This window comes from Tauraco erythrolophus, chromosome W, assembly GCF_009769465.1.
Source record: "Tauraco erythrolophus isolate bTauEry1 chromosome W, bTauEry1.pri, whole genome shotgun sequence".
In the NCBI taxonomy this organism is placed as follows: domain Eukaryota; kingdom Metazoa; phylum Chordata; class Aves; order Musophagiformes; family Musophagidae; genus Tauraco; species Tauraco erythrolophus.
This window is the reverse complement of record NC_141497.1, coordinates 17,957,361-17,963,360: the sequence shown is the minus strand read 5'-3', so window position 1 is coordinate 17,963,360 and position 6,000 is coordinate 17,957,361.

Sequence of the window (6,000 nt, the reverse complement as noted above, 5' to 3'; positions counted from 1 at the left end):
TGTGCTGGGCATTGCCAAGAAACTTGATTTGAATCTATGAGCCGGATGATCCATACACTTAGATTTAGGATTGAGGGCCAAATTGGCCAATGAAGTATTCCATATCATACTATGTCATGCCCAGTATATAGATGAGGTTTGACTGGAAAGAAGGGCCTTTGCTCTTCTGGGAACTCTCTTGGGAGGGCACTCTCTCTGTCTCTCGGAGTTCTCTCTCTCTTTCTCATTCTTTTTTATTTGGGCCTCTCACTGGTCTGGGATTGTGGTGTTGGGACTTATCTGTTTTGGGATCATTAGCTGGGATGGGACAGGCATTGATCACCGTGTGGTGAGAAATTATATTGTGCATCATTTGCTTGTATATATAGATTTCATAGATTTCATAGATTTTCTAGGTTGGAAAAGACCTTAGAGGTCATCCAGTCCAACCGTCCCTAATCTCCCATTAAACCATATCCCTAAGTAATTCATATTATCATTATATGTGAAATATGTTCATTTGATTCATGTCAATATGGGACAACGGGTGTGCTTATTCAAGATAAGTGATTATCTTCGTTTAAGATCTCTGTGAAATGCAAAAACGTAAACCTGCAAAATGCCTCATGATGCTACTAACCAGGGGCCCTAATTGTGAAATGGGTTCACCTGATACATATCAATATAAAACAATGTTAGGGTCGCATAGTGAAATATGACCTTTTTGTATATGTAACCTTTAACCATTCTGTTTGTTCTTGTATAACTGTAGCCCTAGAGAAAGCAGAATGGTATGTATATAGCTCTCGCTTCTTGCAAAAGCCACCTAACATTTTGGGTTTTTTTTCTTTTTCTCTTTCTTCTTCTTTTGCTTTACTGCCAGTTGCAAGGTGTTAGACAAGAGGGGCCAAAGGGTCTGTATGCACTTAATCTCTAATCTCGCTTAACCACTTTTAAGTTAGCTTGCTTAAGTCATGTATCTGTAACTTGCATAACCCTTGTGTAAGATAAGCAGGAGCCAAGATGAAGAACAAGGACGGTCCTGATGACTTCGCAGAGCACAGTCATGATGACTTGGCTAATTTTCTGGGGAGGTGAAAAAGTCATCACGAGGAAGACATATAGCCTTCATCCCTGAGACCCCTACTCACGACCACCAGGAGACACTGCGCATGCGCAACTGGGGGGGTTAGGGGTGGAGACTATGGAGATGACTTCTCCGAGCCCATTGTAATAAGACCACCTTTTTCTCAGAAATAATTGAGAATATGTATTAGTAAAAGGAATATAAACCAAAAACAAGAACTATATGGTGTGCGTCTTGGTGGAGCGGAGACTCCCGGCGCACCCAGCGCTGTTTGCTTGCTTTTATCTGCCTAATAAATTGTAAACTTTAATTGGAGTTCTGTTTGGGACTCACTCATTTATCACAATTGGGGGCTCGTCCGGGATGGTCTTAGTTCCTGAAATCTGACCTAATCTAGGAGGGGCGCCCCACCATTTACCTTTTTGGTGGCTCCTGATCAGGTTGGGTCAGGACTGACGCCATCCTGAACCTGAATAGAAGCAAGCAAAGAATTTGATCTTTTATACAAGCTCAGCTCCCTTGCCGGCTTCAGTAGTTTTGTTTTGCCCGTAATTCTCTACGCGTGGACCCGAGCGACCGTTTGGTTCGATCCCGAACGAAGACAGCGGAGCTGTGAGTGACGCCGTGTGTGATTGTGGTGTGCGTATACTGTTTGGTTCGATCCCGAACAGAGACAGCCAAGGCTGTGCGTACACCGTTCAGTTAGATCCCGAACAACGGACAAAGGAGTCGTGAGAAGACGATGGAGTCGTAAGTATTTAAGGCGTTGATCGTTCGGTTGGGTGGGAATTGGTTGCCTGTGTGTGTATGTGTGAGTGTAAGAGCGTGACTGAGACGGAACATAGTTCCGAAGCGAGTGCGGAGGTCTTCTAACCGCGGTTCCAATCTCCCGTGAGGGACTTGGCCGGTGAAGGACCGAAGCGATTCCTATAGGGCTCGTGGGTGGGTGATAGATCATTAACCCCCTGCCAGACACTCTTATCAGCAACAAAGGGCTGTAGGAATTGCCACAGTAAAATTCCTAGATGGGTCAAAACAAGTCAAAGACCCAGGACCAGGAAAAAGGAGCAAATTACCAGATATACCGGTAGAAAGTCCATTAGGAATAATGATTAGAAATTGGGACGAATGGGGCCCCAGAAAAGGAAAAAATAAAGTAAAATTGGTTCGGTATTGCATGATTACATGGCCAAAAGGACCTTTAAAGCCACACGTTTTTTGGCCTGTTTTCGGATCCTTTGAAGACTGGGTTTGCCAAGCCCTAAATATATATGTTAATTCAAAGGAACCTTTCAGTCAGGAGGAAAGCGAATATGCAGAATTATGGATTAGGACTTCACGTCCTTTTCCAGCCTCAATACTTACATTAAAAACAGATGAGAAGTTTGAGTAAAATGAAGGAGATAAAAACAAAGAAAAAAAAAGAGATGATAAATGGGAGCCACTGGATAATTTACCGCCTCCATATCTTAACAATCCGCCTCCTGTGGCGGTTCCCCCCCCGGTGGCCTTAGTATCCCCACCAGCACTGTCTATACCTCTGCCACCCCCACCGACAGCACCAGAGCTGGAACAACCCCCAGCTGCTTGTACAAGAAGTAAGACTGCCGTATCCGAGGGAGCCTCTTTATGTCCCTTTAGAGAGGTTCCTCTCGGGGGCAATCAGGGGGCTATAGGGTTCGTAGCAGTCCCATTGAATACCACAGACGAAGAAATTTTAAGAAAGAAATGGGAACCCTATTAGATGATTCCCTCGAAGTAGCAGAAAAATTGGATCAATTCCTAGGTCCTAATACTTATACCTGGGAAGAAATACAATCCATCTTAGGGATTTTATTTAATGCTGAGGAAAGAGAGATGATTAGACAAGCTGGAATGAGAATCTGGGAAAGACAAAATCAAGCAGGACCCCCAGGAGATCAGAAATGGCCAAATGTGGATCCCCACTGGGATCATCAACAACCCCAGGGGAGACAAAACATGAGGGATCTGAGAACGTTGATTATACAAGGAATAAGGGAAGCGGTTCCCCGAGGGCAAAATATTAATAAAGCATTTAATGAACAACAAGCAAAAGATGAATCTCCAACAAAGTGGTTGGAGAGGCTAAGAAAAAGCCTACAAATGTGTTCAGGAATTGATCCGAATACAGTGGCTGGGACCACATTACTTAGAACACAATTTGTAGCTAAATCCTGGGGCGATATAAGAAAGAAATTAGAGAAACTAGAAGATTGGCAGGAAAGGGGATTAGAAGAATTACTTAGGGAAGCCCAAAAAGTCTATGTTAGAAGAGATGAAGAAAAACAGAAAACGAAAGCAAAGATCTTTTTAACGGCAGTGAAAGAAAGTCAGAAAAACAGCACCCCACCTGGGGATCTAAAAGGGGGAGAAAGAATAAAACGCACGCCCCAGGAACAGCCTTCTCGAGAGAGGTTCACAGCTCCTGTTCGTTACTACTGTAACAAGACGGGACATCTTCAGAAAAACTGCCGTAAGCGAGGACGAGATGAAAAAATGTTTAAGGAAGAATAGGGGTGTCAGGGGCTGTATCTTCTGGGGACTTCAACATCAACAGAGCCCTTGATAAAATTAACAATAGGTCCCCATAAGGAAGAGGTTCTATTTTAGTAGATACGGGAGCTGAAAAATCGACTATCCAAAAATTGCCAAAAGGAATAGAAAAAGGGAAAGATTGTATGACAGTAATGGGGGCAAAAGGAGAACCTTTTAAAGTACCTATTTTAAAAGATGTAGAAATAGAAACGGAAAAGAAATTTTGCCTCAATGACTTACTTTTGCTCCCTGAAGCAGAATATAATTTGTTAGGAAGGGATTTGATTTTAAAATTAAATTTGGGCATTCAAATTCAAGGAGACAAATTGCAAGTTAAATTATACGCTTTGACACAAGAAGATGAAAAAGCCATTAACCCTTCAGTGTGGTACAAAGAGGGGGACACTGGAAAAGTAGAAATGGACCCTATAAGAGTTCAAATAATAGATCCACATCGCCCAATTAGAATCAAGCAATACCCTATACCCATGGAGGGTCGAAAAGGCTTAAAACCTGTAGTTGAAAGACTTTTGGAAAAAGGAACTCTGGAACCATGCATGTCACCTCATAATACACCCATCCTTCCCGTAAAAAAAACGGATGGGTCATATAGAATGGTACAAGATCTGAGAGCTGTAAATCAGCGAACCATCACTAAATTCCCTGTGGTAGCAAATCCTTATACTTTACTGAGTCATATATCCCCAAAATATACTTGGTATAGTGTAATAGATTTAAAAGATGCCTTTTGGGCCTGTCCTCTGGACGAGGGATCCAGAGATTATTTTGCTTTCGAATGGGAGGATCCCGAAACGGGACGAAAACAACAATTAAAATGGACTGTGCTACCACAGGGGTTTACAGAATCACCAAATCTTTTTGGAAAAACTTTAGAAAAAATATTACAAAATTTCACATTACAAAAAGGGATAAAATTAATACAATATGTAGATTATTTGTTAGTAGCAGGAGAAACTGAAGAAGAAACCTGAGGGGCCACAATTAAATTGCTAAACTTTTTAGGAGAAAAGGGATTGAAGGTGTCCCGATCAAAGTTACAGTTCGTAGAACGGGAAGTGAAATACTTAGGACATTGGATAAGGGAAAGAAGAAGTTAGATCCTGACAGGGTATCTGGAATTTTATCCTTAAAACCCCCACAAACTAAAAAGGAAATTCAGCAAATATTAGGACTATTAGGATATTGTAGACCATGGCTCGAAAGTTACAGTGAAAAAGGTAAAATTTTTATATGAAAAATTGACTAATAATCAACTTAAGTGGTCTACAGAAGATGACAAAAAATTTGAAGAATCATAGAATCATAGAAATCAAAGAAATAAAAAAGACATTAATACAGGCACCTGTATTAAGCCTCCCGGATTTAGAAAAACGTTTTTATCTTTTTGTCAATGTATCAAATCAGACAGCATACGGAGTCCTTACCCAGGACTGGGCAGGGATAAAAAAACCTGTGAGTTATTGTTCCAAATTATTAGATCCAGTAAGTAGAAGGTGGCCCGCTTGTCTTCAAGCTCTGGTTGCCACAGCATTATTGATAGAAGAAGCCAGAAAAATTACTTTTAGTGCTCCTTTAAAGGTAAACACCCCACATAATGTTAGGAGTATTTTACAACAAAAAGCAAAAAAATGGCTAACAGATAGCCGGATCCTGAAATATGAAGCAATATTAATTGACTCCCCTGACTTAGAGCTGAGGGTGACCTCTGCTCAAAGCCCAGCACAATTTCTGTTTGGAGAACCATCAGGGGGATTGCAACATAACTGTTTAGAAGTAATGGTAACCCAAACTAAAGTGAGACCAGATTTAAGAGATGCTGAATTAGAAAAAGGAGAAGTATTGTTTGTAGATGGCTCCTGCCGAGTAGTGGAAGGGAAAAGGAAATCAGGGAATGCAATTATCAACAAGGATTTAGAGCCAGTAGAATCGGGACCTCTGAGTCCATCATGGTCGGCCCAAGCTTGTGAACTGTATGCCCTATGTAGGGCCCTGGAGCTATTAAAAGGGAAAAGTGGGACTGTATTCACAGATTCTAAATATGCATATGGGGTAGTCCATACCTTTGGAAAAATTTGGGAAGAAAGAGGTTTAATTAATACTCAAGGGAGGGATCTAATACATCAGGAATTAATAGTAAAAATTTTAAAAGCATTAAGGGAACCAAAAGAGATAGCAGTGGTATGTGTGAGAGGACATCAAAGAGCATTAGATTAACAAACCAGAGGAAATAATTTGGCAGATAAGGAGGCACGGGAAGCGGCTTTAAGGACTCAAGTCACTAGAATTAATGTTGTACAAACAGAAAAAGATACAAGTAGAAAAAGATACAAGTGAAGAAGAGAAAACGGGAGAAAGAA